This window comes from Aulonocara stuartgranti (assembly GCF_965226115.1).
Source record: "Aulonocara stuartgranti genome assembly, chromosome: 3".
In the NCBI taxonomy this organism is placed as follows: domain Eukaryota; kingdom Metazoa; phylum Chordata; class Actinopteri; order Cichliformes; family Cichlidae; genus Aulonocara; species Aulonocara stuartgranti.
In genome coordinates, this window is record NC_138941.1 from 15,498,172 (window position 1) to 15,515,138 (window position 16,967).

Consider the following 16,967-nt stretch of genomic DNA (forward strand, 5'->3'; position numbering starts at 1 on the left):
GATGGAAAAGCGCCGGACGCCCCGATTCATCCCGGCCATCCGTCTGTTTGTTTGCTCATACAGCGTCAGTGAGGCTAAAGCACAAATCATCAGCGCTGCAGAGCGTCTTCTGTGTGAACTGAGATCAGTGCCGCACATTGTTTGCACCACTGATGAGAATGTCGGATACCTGCTAAATACCAATCATCACACCCGCGGAGTTAAATCAGCGCTGCTCCACATGATTGGAAACTACTGGTCTGGGAGACACAAGATTTAATGTACATCTGTTATAAAAACCTTACTGTGCACTACACAGAAAATTTAATATAAACGTATGCTAACACTTTTTTCTGGTCATTTGTATTTGTGTTTGGTCAAAGTGATTATGGAAAACACGCTGAGAAAAATATATCACAACCCTGCACACCCAGGGGGTTTAGGAAGTGTAAAGAAGCTCCGTATCGCTGTCAGTGAGGCAACAGGCTTAAAGCCGTCATTACCTGACGTGGAGCGTTTTTAAAAGGAGATGACACATATACTCTTCATAAACCTGCAAGGATAGAGGATACAGAAATGCAAGGATACAGAAATAGAGTTTTGGTTAACGGGACTGACAAACAGTTTCAAGCTGATTTGGTTGACATGCGTGAATATTCTGCGGATAATGATAATGTTAGGTACTTATTGACATGCATAGATGTGTTTTCTAAGTATGCATGGGTTAGGTGCCTTGAAACCAAGACAGGACAGGCTGTTGCTGAGGCTTTTGGTGATATTCTGAGAGAGGGCCGTGTGCCTGAAAAACTCCAAACAGATTTAGGGAAGGAATTTTATAATAAACATTTAAAAAACTAACGGAGCAGCATAACATCACACATTTTTCAACCTTTAGTGAAATGAAATCATGTGTGGTAGAGCGTTTTGACCGCACCTTAAAGGGGAAAATGTGGAAATACTTAACATCAGTTAACTCGCCAAGATATGTTAATGTGATCCAAGATCTTGTACAGTCCTATAACCTGTCTTATCACAGCTCTATCAAAATGACCCCCACCGAGGTGTGCAAAGATAATGAGAAAGCAGTCTTTAACACCCTGTACAAAATGAAACCCCAAAAACCGGTGACTTTTAAATTTAATGTGGGCGATACAGAGAGAATATCTAAACTACGAGGCATATTCTGAAAGGGTTACCATCAGACCTACACAGACGAGTACTTTACCATAAAGGAGCGTTTAGGAAGAGACCCTCCCGTATACAAACTGGAGGATCTCACAGGAGCTGCAGTGAAAGGTGTATTTTACGAACCTGAGATACAGCAGGTGACTATTGACAAAAACAAAAGGTTTAAAATAGAGAAAATACTTGGCAGAAAAAAAGAGGACCGAAAAAAGTTAGCGCTGGTCAAATGGCTCGGTTGGCCTTCTCATTTGAATTCATGGATCCCTGAAAAAGACATCGTTGAAGTGTGATTAACAGAGACGCCGCAGCTCTGCATACTTTCATTCTGTACTAGACAAAGACTGAGGAAGGAAGGAAGGAATGGATAAAACGAACAACAACAACGCAGGCTTTTATGTGAGCCTCTTCTCGAATGCTTCAGCACATGTTTATCCAGGCAATAAGAAATCTAATTTTAGAACAAAGCTAGCAAAACCTATTGTTTTAAATGAACCGTATGAGGTCGGTGTTATAGAATTTCAATACCCAAGACTATGGTTGTCTTTTCCACAATCAGATTCGCGAGTGGAAATTTATGATCCAGTCAAAGATGGAGCATTGTCCATAACCGTGATTGAGCTGTCTGTGGGGCATTATGCATCTGTGGCGCAGATAATAAAACATTAAAACATAACACAGACATTAAAACACAATACAGTGAAGTTAGTAACTATGTTAGTGTTATGGGCCCTAGGGGCACAGTTCTCACATTTAGAGGGAGACTGGCAGGAATCTTAGGATTCAAATCAGAAGACCCGTTTGTACTTCTTTATAAAAACACATACGCACCACATCCTGCAGACGTATACGGCGGAAAATAGAACATTTTTATTTATGCAGATATCGTTGATTACCAGCTTGTGGGTGACGCCCATGCACAGCTATTAAGAGCAATAAATATAACAGACGATGAGGCTGGAAACCCGTTTCAGAAATCCGCTACCCCGAACAACGAACCTGGTGTGTTACTCTGTATTTGATTCAGTCATCCAAATATCTAATATGAGACAAGTGCTGCTGGACGACTACTAAAGATTCAAAATGAATACAATAGAACTAACCAGCGTTGTTAAAAGGATTAGTAACAGGGCTCATCTTCTAGGCGTCTTAGCATGTGACCAGCTGCCAACAAAGCCCATCAGATATCCATGCATGGGCATTGTGAATACAGATCCATCAGACTTACCTGGGAAGCACTGGTTGGCGTTCTATATCACAAAGACAAGCAAGGGCACTTTTTTGACAGCTTCGGTAACTCACCTGATACGTTTTCACCCGAGATAAAAGTTTTTCTTTTAAAAAACACCGCTCGGATATTGTATTCTGGGAGACAGGTTCAGAAGGACTTTTCGGTAACCTGCGGACAACACTGTGTGCTTTTTCTATATCATGTCCAAAAAGGAGCGTCTTATTCAAGACTAATTAATATGTACAGTGATAACCTTGTTTGTAACGATGCAATGGTTTGTCATTTTGTTAACAAAATAAGACCTGTTTCTGCATGTTTTGAAAATAACTTTGATTGTGTATAGTGCGGATACTGATTCAAGTAACAAATAATAAAAGATAACAGAAGAGAATATCGTTTCATCTGGTATTTATTTTCACCTAACTGTTAAAAACATTATTTAGTAATAATAAAATCTTTAAACATCAGCATAGAGTTCAAAAAGTAGTAAAAAGGGTAAAACTGTCATCTGTTTAACAAAACGATATAGACATAAATAAGAAAAAAACACATAAGTAGTAGTATATAAAAAGGGAAACAAATGCGAGGCTAAATGATCTTTTTTTCAAGAATAAGAAAAACAAACATAATTTTAAAATTCATTAAAAATCGATCCACCCGCTTCTACTCTGCCTTGATTTTTTATGTGTGGTAAATAAGCTTTGATCGCTCAGTGACCGCTTCTTGTGCAAACCATTTGTTTCAACACTCGGGTCGCCAGTGTCGCCTTTATATTTGCTAATAGTCCTCCTCACCTCAGCATTAGGAAAAGCAGACAGAGGAACATTTAAGCGGGCGAGTGTTTTTAAAAATGTCGACCACCCTGCAGGCCATGAAACATCTGTTGCTCTACGTGTTGCTGTTGCACTTTGGATCAAATCATAGAGATGCGAACCTCTGATTCTCTGGTTGTCAATAATAATCTCACCCCTATCATTCCAAGAAACTCCCGACGCACGAGTGAGCGCTGTTAAAATAAGCTCTGCATTGTTTCTGCTCCTTTTTGCCATATAGGACAAAATCTCATCCGCAAACATGTCTTTTTGTCTGTCGCCACCAACATTGCTTTGGCGGTCAGATGCATCCTGACCGGTTTCAGAAGGCAAAGATAGTGTTAGCACATTTTTTTCACTCATGCCTTGTTTCACAAGTGAACGGTATCTCTGAAGAATGGCAGAACACTTTTTAGCCTCTCATACACATCCAAATCTGCAGCTGCAGCCCTTCAACCGTAGCTTTGTCTAGCTCGTTTTGCTCTACATGTCTGACGGAGCCTGTATGTTGTTGCTGCTGATGGTTTAACATGTCCAACTGATGCTGTGGGACCAAAAACATTTTCTGTGTGTGCTCCATTTTCACCTATTTGCTATAAGACTGGTGATGAAGGGTATGGCAGCCCCTAATAACGGTAGCAAGAATCCTCCAGATTGGTTGATGGATCTTCTCTTTTTCAAACTTTTGACCTTTTTGTCTGCAACCAGCCTGATTACTTTTTTTCTTTTTTAGTTGTCTGTACTGTTGATCAGTCAGCGGGATAACACCTTTCAAAACATTGAGCGATATCTCACACAGTGCATTAATAAAATCCCTGCTTGCATTACAAATAATATTCCTCCATACGCTGGGTGGGGATTTATACAACAACTCCAACAGTGCAATGTTTCTCTGCATCCGTGAATACGACATCCTTTTTACCACTTTAGCCGTTTTTTGGGGACATAAACAACTTGACGATCCGACAACAAATTGGTTCTGAGTCTTAAATAGTCAGGCGTCTTAGATTTATAATCGATTAGAAGATACCCGTATGGGGTGGATGTGGCATCATTAAAAGCTTCTAAGAAGTATTTTGTATTACCTGGAAACATCTGTCTACCTAAAACTGAAATTTGATATTTATCTCTGGGGTTGTTAAACAGAATTAAATAATTAGTGTTCAACAAAATTCTGAACTAAATACATGCAGCTCAAGTTCCTATGATGAACGTATTGTGTGAACACATTTTGAACTTCTATGCTGTCAGACGCAGTATTCATCACATCGTCGATAATGAGCAAGTTGTTCTTATCCGGAGGTAAAAGGACATCGTCACTCAGAGACTCCGGTATACCATTCACCAAGGTGATTTTTCTTACCTGAAGAAGTTGATTGTATAAAGGCTGCCAGCAGGAGTAGATGTAAACAATATTGTCAATTTTGGCTGAAATAATAGTGGATGCTTTTTCAATGATGCTTTTGACAAAGAAAGTCTTTCCACAATTACTCGGCCCGCTAATAACTAAACTAAAGGGTGCTGGAGCCTCCCATCAAAGGCTTGATCCTGATCAGTATCCATAAGGGAGTGTTGTATAGTCAGGCAGCACCCTTCTCTTGTTATAGACCACCTGAACTTTTTTTACAACTGTTTCATTCCTGAGATGAAACCTCTTCTTATTGCGTTTGATGGTGTCAGACTCTGCAACTAAACGCGCATCCCTGTTGGCCACAAATGCCTTGACTAAGCCTTTCAACGATTCGTGGGTAACAACTTTAGAATTAAAATCATTGAACCTTTACACTTAACCTGAGTCTTGCCCTGTTTTGTGTAATAAGCATAGCATTTTGGACCTCCAGAGACAAACTCAGTAATGTGATCATCCTCTCCAGACCCGCCTCTCCAGCTCATCAGTCAGCTCACCGAGGTATGGTCCTAAAGGGGGTACCCACTGCCCGGGATGAGAGGTGAAGATAACTGAATCTGTGTCGCAGTAAAGAATGCGTTCCTGCAGCTTGTCTAACAAGTCATACAGAGTGAGCCTCGCATAGGCCGTAGTCATAGCACCGACAAAGACATTCACATCCTTCACCCGCGACCCTCTACCATCAGCGTGACACCACTGAACCACTGCAACATCATCAGAGATGAAACAAAACTGGCGAACGTCATAATGGTCACTGAACATCAGCTGTGTGAATCTGGCAGGGTCTGTAATCAGCTCGCAAGATGGCATATTTGTTCACATGCAGAATCACCCCCAGAGAGAGTTCAGAAGCAGTTTATTACAACTTCTGATTGCTTTGTTTACACAAATCTTAGCAGGGTCAAGTCTGATGCCTTCTCTCTCATAATAGTCTTGAACAAACTTCTGCTGCTCCTCAGCTGTTTTGACATTTTTCGGGTATCCAGATGCCTGCTGCTTGAATTTCAAAAATGTTTTGACATACGGCTTAAACAGTGTGTCAGTCTTATTAGGGAAGTGCCAAACTTCAGCGATGCAGACAATCTGATACCCTTTTTCAATAGCCTTTTCAAGCTCAAAGGAAACCTGACAGTTGCCTCTCACGTTCAGCATGCACACAATCACTGTGCTGGCGCTGCTCTTCAGCAGACGTTCTGCAGAGAGGAAACATCAGCTTATTGTGGCACTTGTAGGGCAGAACAGGATGAAATAGACCCCTTGGAGGAAGCACAGTGCACTTAACAAACCCGAAATAATTTTCAACTCTGTCAAAATGATTGGATATGATCTGAGGGTGACCTATTGGATAATGTTTCGTGCACTGAACAGTGGGGTAAAGACTTGTAAAATCATAGTATCTGATCTTTTCATCGCCACCATCATCAACCTTGTGGTACAGTTTCATCGCATTAGTCCTCCCCCCAAACAACGCGTCTCTAGGGTCCAGAGGCTCAGGCTTTTTGTATTTGTGCATAAAGTCCTTGACTGACTGATCAGTCGACTTTAATGATGACCAATCACACCCCCACATGACCACGACATTAAGACCATAATGCATTCACCTTCTCACAACTTGCATCATAAAACTCGCCATATGACAGCTTGGCGGCAGGGTTAACATCACTCTCCGGGTAGCAGCGGAGACAGCCGTGATAGAAACACCCAACGAATTCATATGCACTTCTGCTGGAAGCATCAAATCCATCCACAAAATAAGGTCCTACTTTTTGTTCGCCGCCTCTGAGAGCATGCTTGATAACAATGTTTTGTTTCGTATTGAAGCCATTCAAGAGACACGTCTGAAAATGTCTTATTCTGATCAACATACGCACCGTGATGAGTCAGTGCCAGGGTGTCTTTTGGAAGAAACAAGGTTTTGAAAATCCCCATGCAGTATGATGCCAGGGTGGCGTGTGAAAATGGATCAATCTGCGTGCACTCCATCAAGGTCTCGCGGTATATTTTACAAGCCATTCTCAACACTTCGACATCATTAATGCAGTACTTACGCATTTCAGCCTGTAAATCAAATGGTTTCTCGCAGGCAGGCTTGTACCACGCCATCAATTTCTCCTTTTCAAATTCAGACATTTTTTCATACCCGTAAAAAGACGGGGCAGGATAAGGACCTACATAGAATTCATCAGCCCTTGTGTTAAATGTGTGTGGAAAGAAGCCTTTTTCAAGGTCCTCGAATCCCAAGGCAGAAGGTGTTTTGGCCAAACGCATGGGCAGAGAGTTAAATGAGTCCATCCATCTCTGATCATAGGATTTGTCATACATTAGAACGACACGACTCCCTCTCATTGTTACACCCGGAGCAATACCCTGTTTAACGAGGTATTCCAGGAGAATATAGCTGTCAAAACCCGAAGGATTATGGGCTATAAATGTATAGCCACGGTATTTAGGCCTTCTGTAGTGCCCAACGAATGCAGACACACAATTCAATGTGTTGAAACAGAATTTTTTCCCATGCATATCCATTGTGCACACAAAAACGGCCTCATGCTTTCCGTCATGATACCGGGTCTCAAAATCATATATTATGTATTTTTCATGAGGTTGTTTCATTTCAGCAGGCTGAAGAAAACACTCGTGATTCATGCCAGTGTCTACCAGGCGTTCTCCACAGAGTGTACATGCACTTGGGGCACATTTGTGCTCTGATTTGTCTGACTTCCTGTATACCGTACCACATGTTTCACAGTATTTCATAGGATCACACGGTATTAGATTATGTACTGGTTCTACTAGTTTGTGCTGATGGTAGCAATGCTGCGACATACAGACACGTTTACAGTCTGCACATTTCACAGTCTGTGACGGGTAGTTTTGACACAGTGTAAAGCATACATTGCATCTGAATCTACATGTGTGGCACACCTCAGTTCCCAGGTGTTTATGGATGGTTGTTGAAAGTAGAGGTGATGTTGGAAACATGGCCATGCTGCAAGCTTTTTGGGATGTTGCTGCCACCAAATTCACAATGAGCTCATTTGTTTTCTATGTTGCGTTATGAGTAAAGTATGGGTTCATGAGATTAGGAGGAGGTAAAGGTTTTTGAACAGCATGTATAACTTTAACTGAGCTTCCTTAGTCTTTCTTAGCCTGCTGCAGTTACAGTTACAGCCGCGTATCTGTTACAGTGAACCTGCCGTCAGCTGTATACCGTTAGCATTAGCTTGTGTTGATGCTAAGCTGCTATTAGCAGGTCCTGTTCAGTGCTAAGTTGTGTCCGGACGACTTTACAGTTAGTTTTCTCCGTATTACGATCACCAGATAACTGTGGATGGCCTCGTGTGTACTGAAACTTTGTGGTGAAGCGCTTTGGCCTGTGGGAAATGTAGGAAACACCAGGACGAGCTGGCGTACCTCAGTAAACAAACATGCTGCTCTGTCTTGGGTGGTCGGCTTTGCCATTTCCAGATTGAGCGTTGTTATATATCTGGGGGATTACTCCTGATTAATTATTTGAGCTGTCACGTACTATGTGGCTGTATCAGTGTGAGTGCAGCTCATCATGGTGTGTCGCACTAATTTAATAACAGTAGATGTCAGCCTGATGTCCTCTTAGAGACCAACAGAGCAACGCTGCTGATTTCATTTTTGTATTTTATAGTTTGAAAGTGACACTTGGGACACAATGAGTGTGCGTCCCAATGTATTGTGCTCCTTCAGACACAGATCCACACAGCATGTGTATATAAACCATGGAAGAAGCAGGAGCTTTCATAGTGACACACTGCTTAGCTTCACAGTGTGTGTGACACAGGTGGGTCACTTGGATGGGCAGAGGTGAGGCCTGGTAAAAAGCTACAGCTGTAAACTGTGACAGTGCTCATATAGGGGGCTGTTGGGGTTGTCTCACTTTTGGATGCAGGCTCCAGGGGCCGTTAGGGGAATTGCAGTTTTTGGCACTTCTGCACAGGTTTCAGTTTTCAGCCCTGGAGGTGCCGCCTGATATGAGGTGACACTTTTGTCTTTGTCCTCTCACCGTCTGTGAGAGATGAGTATCCACCATGTGAGTCCCTCCCTCTCCACCAGTCGGTCAGACGTCTGCCCGTCCTCCAGTCTGTTTCGGCTAAAAGGGAGATTTTCCTTCCTGCTGTGGCCGAGGGCTTGCTCATTGGGGTTGAGCGGTTAGTGGGATTTTCTCTGTACTTCTTGGTCTGTGCCTTCACGTGACTGTTGTTGTGATTTGTTGATCACAGAGACCTAAAAGACCTGGTGACCTCTAATTTCCTGCTTCTAAATCCAGACAGAGGCTGTTGTGCTCGGCCCTAAAACTCTTAGAAACAGCATAATCGTGGCCTCCAGTGAAGCTGTGAGGAGCCATCTTTGAGCAGAATATATCAATCAGTGTGCACAAACAACCACGTAGGTCTGTGAACTAAGCTGAGAGTGATTCTAGCTGCACGATTGTGAGTCAGTGTTATCAGACAGGTGCCATGAAAAGCCTCAAAGCCTCCAGTTAACCTGAAACGCTGCAGCACGAGTACCAACAGGAAGTAGAAAGAGAGCATATCTGTCACACATTAGCTCCTCTTCACTGACTCCCTGTTAAATCCAAGATTTAAAGTCCTCCTTCTGACAGACGAGGTCTCGAATAATCAGCCTCTGTCGTCTCTTAAAAAGCTTGTAGTACAAAGTTATACTGATAGAGCACTCCCTCCTCAGACTGCAGCTTTATTTGTTGTTGCTAGGTAGAATAGGAGGCAGTGCCTTCAGCAGTGCCTTCAGCTGTCTCTCAGTGGCCCATCTCCTGTGGACCAGCTCCCAGCTTGGATTCACGAAACTCCCCATTTAGTTTTCGTGTTTTTTCTCTAAAGCTTATTGTTAGAACTGGATCAGGTGTCTCTGAGCCGTATCCCAGTAACACTGCAGTAGGAGGGCTGCTGGGAGACTTCATCATCTATCACCATGTGTTCTCTTTGAAAGCTACATATTTCTTATATAAGATGACGTAATCAGGCACTGTTAGCATCTCTGTTTGAACACTTATTAATAGATATACATGACAACACACTGCCACAGTACTAAAATAGTTTAGCAAAATGCATTTGGAAACAACAATGTACACGTCATGTAAGTTCATATAAAGTTTCATCCAGACTGATCACATGTCTCTGAGGTGAGGAGGAGCAACATCACCTCATTACATCATTTTATTCCCTGTTCACAACCACAGTTTAAATCATGATTCAAGTACAGATTTGAAGCTTTAACAAAAGTATTGCTTTCATTTCTCAGAAATATTTTAATGCTCTCACCACATTTATTGGACAGATTCATTTTAAATATAAAGATTGTTTTTATTACCTTGATGAAAATCCTTTGCAGATGATGCCTCAGGTCTAAAACTGTATTCCCAGTATTCCCAGTGTGCCTCCTTAGTGTCATGGTAACACGTTGGCTCAGGAAGTGACAAAGTCACTTTTTAAAGGCAAATAAGAAGCTTTAAAAAATAAAAGCTGCCATATGAAACAAATGGAGCTTCCTGCTGTGGTGACCCCAGAGTGACTAAAGCATTTCTATAAACTAACACAAGAATAAACGAGAACATATCAAAATGAAAAGTAACTGCCATAAATCTCATGTACTTACACAGAAAAGTCAAAGCTCTGCCCATCAAAGCCCCGACTGTGATGACCTCAGGGCTCCACCACAGCAATCACAGGCTGCCACTGTGCCGCTGAGTGCTCTCCCAAAAAGCCGCGGCCCGTCAGGCCCGTCGGGCTCGTGCAGTCTGAGTGTTGCACAGCAAAGCCTCCGTGGTGTCATTTCTAAAGCATCGTGCTCATGCATTGTTCTGGCTTGTATTGCTAGTGCAGACCTAGCATTACAGCACAGCCTGTATTGTTTGCTGTATAGGCAACATCCTGTAGAAACCGCTGGCACTGTTTGGTTTCAGACTTTCAAACCATTCACAGCCATGAAACAGGACTGAGCTTATTTTCAGCATCACCTCAAATATAATGAAGGCTTTCTTTATGTTGTTGGAACGTCTTCTTTATGTTGGTGACACGTTTGAAAGTGTTCAGATTTAAAGTGCAGTGATGTGTGTGTGTGTGTGTGTGCGTGTGCGTGTGTGTGCGCGTGGGTGTGTGTGTGCGTGTGTGTTCGCGTGTGTGTGCGTGTGTGTGTGTGTGTGTTTGCGTGTGTGTGTGTGTGTGTGCGTGTGTTTGCGTGTGTGTGCGCGCGTGTGTGTGCGTGTGTAAGTGTGTGTGTGTGTGTGTGTTTGCGTGTGTGTGTGTGCGTGTGTGTGTGCGTGTGTGTGTGTGTTTGCGTGTGTGTGCGCGTGTGTGTGCGTGTGTTTGCGTGTGTGTGGGTGTGTGTGTGTGTTTGCGTGTGTGTGTATGTGTGCGTGTGTGTGTGCGTGTTTGCGTGTGTGTTTGCGTGTGTGTGTTTGCGTGTGTGTGCGCGCGTGTGTGCGTGTGGTAGTGCGTGTGTGTGTTTGCGTGTTTTTGAGTGTGTGTGCGTGTGCGTGTGTGTGCGCGTGGGTGTGTGTGTGTGTGCGTGTGTGTGTGTGTTTGCGTGTGTGTGTGTGTGCGTGTGTTTGCGTGTGTGTGGGTGTGTTTGCGTGTGTGTGAGCGCGTGTGTGTGTGTGTGCGTGTGTGTGTGTGTGTGTGTGCGTGTGTGTGTTTGCGTGTGTGTGTATGTGTGCGTGTGTGTGTGCTTGTGTGTGTGTGTGTGCGCGTGTGTGTGCGTGTGTGTGTTTGAGTGTGTGTGTTTGCGTGTGTGTGTGTGTGTGTGTTTGCGTGTGTGTGTGTGTTTGCGTGTGTGTGTGTGCGTGTGTGTGCGCGTGTGTGTGTGCGTGTGGTAGTGCGTGTGTGTGTTTGCTTGTGTGTGTTTGCGTGTGTGTGTGTGCGTGTGTTTGAGTGTGTGTGTTTGCGTGCGTGTGTGTGTGTGTGCGTGTGTGTGTTTGCGTGTGTGTGTTTTGCGTGTGTGTTTGCGTGTGCGTGTGTTTGCGTGTGCGTGTGTGTGTGTTTGCGTGTGTGTGCGTGTGTGTGTTTGCGTGTGTGTGCGTGTGTGTGTGCGTGTGTGTGTGTGCGTGTGTGTGCGCGTGTGTGTGTGCGTGGGGTAGTGCGTGTGTGTGTTTGCGTGCGTGTGTGTGCGTGTGTGTGTTTTGCGTGTGTGTTTGCGTGTGCGTGTGTTTGCGTGCATGTGTGTGTGCGTGTGTGTGTTTGCGTGTGTGTGTGTTTGCGTGTGTGTGGGTGTGTTTGCGTGTGTGTGTGTGCGTGTGTGTGTGCGTGTGTGTGTGTGTGTGTTTGCGTGTGCGTGTGTGTGTGTTTGCGTGTGTGTGTGCGTGTGTGTGTGTTTGCGTGTGTGTGCGTGTGTGTTTGCGTGTGTGTGCGTGTGGTTGTGCGTGTGTGTTTTGCGTGTGTGTGTGCGTGTGTGTGTTTGCGTGTGTGTGTGTGCGCGTGTGTTTGCGTGCGTGTGTGTGTGCGTGTGTGTGTTTGCGTGTGTGTGCGTGTGGTTGTGCGTGTGTGTTTTGCGTTTGTGTTTTGCGTGTGTGTGTGCGTGTGTGTGTTTGCGTGTGTGTGTGTGTGCGCGTGTGTTTGCGTGCGTGTGTGTGTGTTTGCGTGAGTGTGTGTGTGCGTGTGTGTGTTTTCGTGTGCGTGTGTGTGCGTGTGTTTGCTTGTGTGTGTGTGTGCGTGCGTGTGTGTGTGTGTGTTTTGTGTGTGTGTGTGTGTGTGTGCGTGTGTGTATGTGTGTGTGTTTGTGTTTTGAGTGTGTGTTTTGCGTGTGTGTTTGCTTGTGCGTGTGTTTGCGTGTGTGTGTGTTTTGCGTGTGTTTTGCGTGTGTGTGTGCGTGTGTTTTGCGTGTGCGTGTGTTTGCGTGTGCGTGTGTTTGCGTGTGCGTGTGTGTCTGCGTGTGTGTGTTTTGCGTGTGTGTCTGCGTGTGTGTGTTTTGCGTGTGTGTGCGTGTGTGTGTTTTGCATGTGTTTGTGCGTGTGTGTGTGTTTTGCGTGTGTGTGTGTGTCTGCGTGTGTGTGTGTGTTATGCGTGTGTGTGTGTGCGTATGTGTGTGTTTTGCGTGTGTGTGCGTGTGTTTTGCGTGTGTGTGTGTGTGTGTGTGTGTGTGTTTTGCGTGTGTGCGTGTGTGTGTGTGGTGTGTGTGTGTGTGTGTGTGCACTGTCACGCTGCTCTGACTGGTCAGTAACTCTGTTCTACATATTGTAGTAAATAAGCTGTTGATAAGATGAACAGGTGCTGACTTACCTGTTCCTGTTTTTGGGAGCCAGTAAACAGGCTGCTGGTAGCAGGTGGACAGTACAGCCCGGCTTATCGTTATGGTAACAGCAGGTGGGTGGGACTGGGTGTGTTTGGGGAGGGGCTTGGGTTACTGTGTTAGTATATTAATAGTATTCAAAAACAATATGTGTTTACTGATTCTGCTCATCCCCTCATTGTTTAGTATATGTAATAAATAATTGTTATTATTATCAATATTATTATCAGGTTAAGTGAAATTCATTCAGTCCAACTCAAACTCTATTTGTGCAAAATATTCCGTTTGCATAACATCAAGAAGCATAAATTCTTATTAAAATATATAAGAAAACCAAAGTGTTGTTTAGTTAGTGGGTGGATGGCTGAAGGGTAATCTTGGTTTCCTTTGTTTGGGACAAACATTTGGGAATATTTGTTTGAGAGGAAGAACTTTATATTATATATATTATATATCATATATATTATAACACACGATAACTTTAAATGAATGTCGTGTTTTTAATTCCGCTCCGGACTCGTGAATCTCAACCCAGCAGCATCGGTAACGTTTGCACGTCCTCTCCCGTTAATGCGGCAGGTAAATAATCAACTAACAGTGCATATTATGTTAGCGCGATCTGCCTTATTACAAACCTGCCATCACTGTGCATTTAGTGACCATGATGAGAGAGACAGAGTCTGGCTCAGACGCTGGCAGTTCTCGCTGCAGTCTGCCGGTAGCGTCTCCTTTCAGGCCAGGATAGACGAACGTCACCGAGCAGTGACTCAGTTTGTGGTCAAAGGCTGGCACCGATTTTCGGTAAGTGAATGTGTTTAATTGTAGGGACATTACTGGATATTCTTGTGTAATTGCTACAGAATAATTTATGTTAAACTTTGTTATTGCTACAGAAGAATATTTATTTTATTATTTTACATTTACATTTTTCTTTCCTGGGGTCCCTGTGACACCCATTGAAGAGCCGTAGGCTGTGGATCTCTGAAGATCTCACTGTTGGGTTTGTAAGGCCATGTTACTCCTAAATTTCTACCTTGTTCAAAGAGAAGATATAGAACAAAGTTCTAAGCTAATCGACCTTAGTGTTCTCCTTTTTTAAACAGAATCGATAAAGAATCGAAAATGGAACCGGAATCGTGAAAATCTTATCAATACCCATCCCTATTTGTCGGTACTGCGCAAAGTGGCCAACAATCCAGCAGCAGCGACCGATTGGCTGTTGGCGGTCAGCTCCGCCCTGTCGTCCAGCCAGCGCCTGTCCTCCTCTCTTGTCCTGATTGTGACTTATCTCATCATCATGGGTCAGGAAAACATCTGCCAGCTGGCTTTGAAAGCAAGCCAGGCTGTCGCTGCTGCCGACCCCTGCCAGGTAGATAACCCACACAACTGTTCTCTTAAATCTGTGGACTGAATATAAAGTAATGCATGTTGTTCCCTCTGACATGTAGATATGTTGTATGTAAGGGAGCTAGCTTGTGTTTGTCTTTCTAAGAGCAGTAAACACATGTTGATAACCTGGTGTTTTGGCACCAACACATGACTTTGAAATGGTTCAGATCAGCAGGAAGATAAAAGCTGTCACTGCTGTGTGATTGCTGCTAATCTGCTGCCGTATAAAGGGAGAGGTTAGGGAGTGCTCTAAGGGGACAGACCTCCCTCTGGACTCGTGTTGGAGTCACTAGCTGCAGATGAAGTGTGAAGTTTACCCCTCATTACTCAAGCGTGCACCGGGCCCCAGAGGATTCACCTTCTGCTCTAATTGCTCCCAGAGTGCTGCACACACTGGTGTTTGGATGCACTGGTTGAAGGTTGTTGGCATATTTGAGTCCTCTGGAGATCTCTGCTCGCTCGTACTTGTCATGTTAAACGTGCAGCAGCAGGTCTTTGTTACAGGAAAAGCCAGAAGCTAACCACTATGAAACCTAAATGATGATTTACTGCAGTGATGTTGATTCAAAGTGATGTTTTTGGCTCGACAGCATTAAACGTGTCATCGCTCAGCTTTATGTCTGTGAAGGTTCTCAGTCATCCAGGTCATCGTAGTCAAAGGAGCTTGCAAAGAAAGGCGTCTGGACTTCTTTAAGTTACTTGAAGACGTTTCTCCTCTCATCCGAGAAGCTTCTTCAGTTCTAAGGTCAAATGGTGGAGAGTCCCAGATATAAACCTAGTGGGAGTGACCCCCCACAGAGGGACAAAAGGACCCCCTGATGATCCTCTGAGACAAGGTGTGAAACTGGGTGTGGGCCCCAATCAGCCAGAGTTTCGGGTGAGTTCATTGTGAAACCTGGCCCCACCTTATCATGCGAATTCCTGAGTGGTGTATGCTGTACAGTGCAGCAAGGAATGCCCAGACCTCTACATTGGAGAGACCAAACAGCCACTTCACAAGCTCATGGCACAACACAGAAGAGCCACCTCCACAGGACAAGACTAAGCAGTCCATCTGCATCTTAAGGATAAAGGACACTCTTTCGAGGATGCCAATGTTCACATTTTGGACAGAGAGGACAGATGGTTTGAAAGAGGAGTGAAAGAAGCCATCTATGTCTACTGTGAGCGACCATCTTTGAACAGAGGCGGGGGTTTACGACACCAACTCTCTGCCATCTATAATCCAGTTTTGAGATCCCTTCCCAGATGCCTTAACGCCCACTCACATCCTGGGCCATCTGATCTCAGGAATTCGCATGATAAGGTGGGGCCAGGTTTCAAGTTTTGGCTTTGTTAAATATATTTTCATATTTTTGGGTCAATAAAACCCCTTTTTTGAATTAAAACCACCTGTGTCCTTTATGCTTTACTGCTTGGTCCCTGACAGCAGTGCACGACTAATAGTCGTCCTATGGACAAATTCCCCCACCTGAGCTGTGGATCTCTGCAGCTCGTCCAGAGTCACCATGGGCCTCTTGGCTGCATTTCTGATCAGCGCTCTCCTTGTTCGGCCTGAGTTTAGGTGGACGGCCTTGTCTTGGTAGGTTTACAGTTGTGCCATACTCCTTCCATTTCTGAATGATCACTTGAACAGTGCTCCGTGGGATGTTCAAGGCTTGGGAAACCTTTTTGTAGCCTAAGCCTGCTTTAAATTTCTCAACAACTTTATCCCTGACCTGTCTGCTGTGTTCTTTGGACTTCATGGTGTTGTTGCTCCCAATATTCTCTTAGACAACCTCTGAGGCCGTCACAGAGCAGCTGTATTTGTACTGACATTAGATTACACACAGGTGCACTCTGTTTAGTCATTAGCACTCATCAGGCAACGTCTATGGGCAACTGACTGCACTCAGACCAAAGGGGGCTGAATAATTACACACACCCCACTTTGCAGTTATTGATTTGTAACAAATGTTTGGAATCATGTATGATTTTCGTTCCACTTCTCACGTGTGCACCACTTTGTGTTGGTCTTTCACGTGGAATTCCAATGAAACTGATTCATGTTTGTGGCTGAAATGTGACAAAATGTGGGAAAGTTCAAGGGGGCCCAATACTTTTGCAACCCACTGTATTTTACCTACACATACATTCTTGTATTTAGACAACACCTGAGGGATAAAACAAACTGTAAATGTCTCCAGCTGGTGTTAACAGCACCACTAACACATCTGTGCTGATGGGGTGTGTGTATCTGTGATCTACAGCTCATGTCTGTCACATCAAATGCAGCTGAGTTTATGTAGCTCCATAAAGCACAGCTGATCGTCCTACGCTGTCTGTGGTCCTGAAATGAACCTAATAAACAAAGATGTGTTTGAGGTTTATCAGTGTAAAAGCAGAGATCAGACTGATGTCCATCAAATCTCTGTGACGCCATCTCTGTGCACAAATGAATGGCACAATATCAAGAGCAACAAATCAAACACTGCATTAAACAAACTGTGCTAAATATTAGAACCATTAGCAGGACACTGTGTGTGGATAATGTTGGTAAATCAGTTTGTGCACATAACTGAAATGTTCCCCTCTCGATGTTTAGCACTTTGACAAAGGAGCAAAGAGAAATTCCCACGTCTTCCACACAGTTTTCTCTGTGTGAACACAGACAGTGTTTCTTGTACCCAGTTTGTAGGAGCTGGGATTGGAC

General features: G+C 44.0%; 1 protein-coding gene across 1 annotated transcript in view; it reads left to right on the forward strand.

Moving 5' to 3' along the window:
• The window catches only part of LOC309702569 (uncharacterized protein), a 1,256,944-nt gene that overhangs the window by 1,200,412 nt on the left and 39,565 nt on the right, over positions 1–16,967 (forward strand).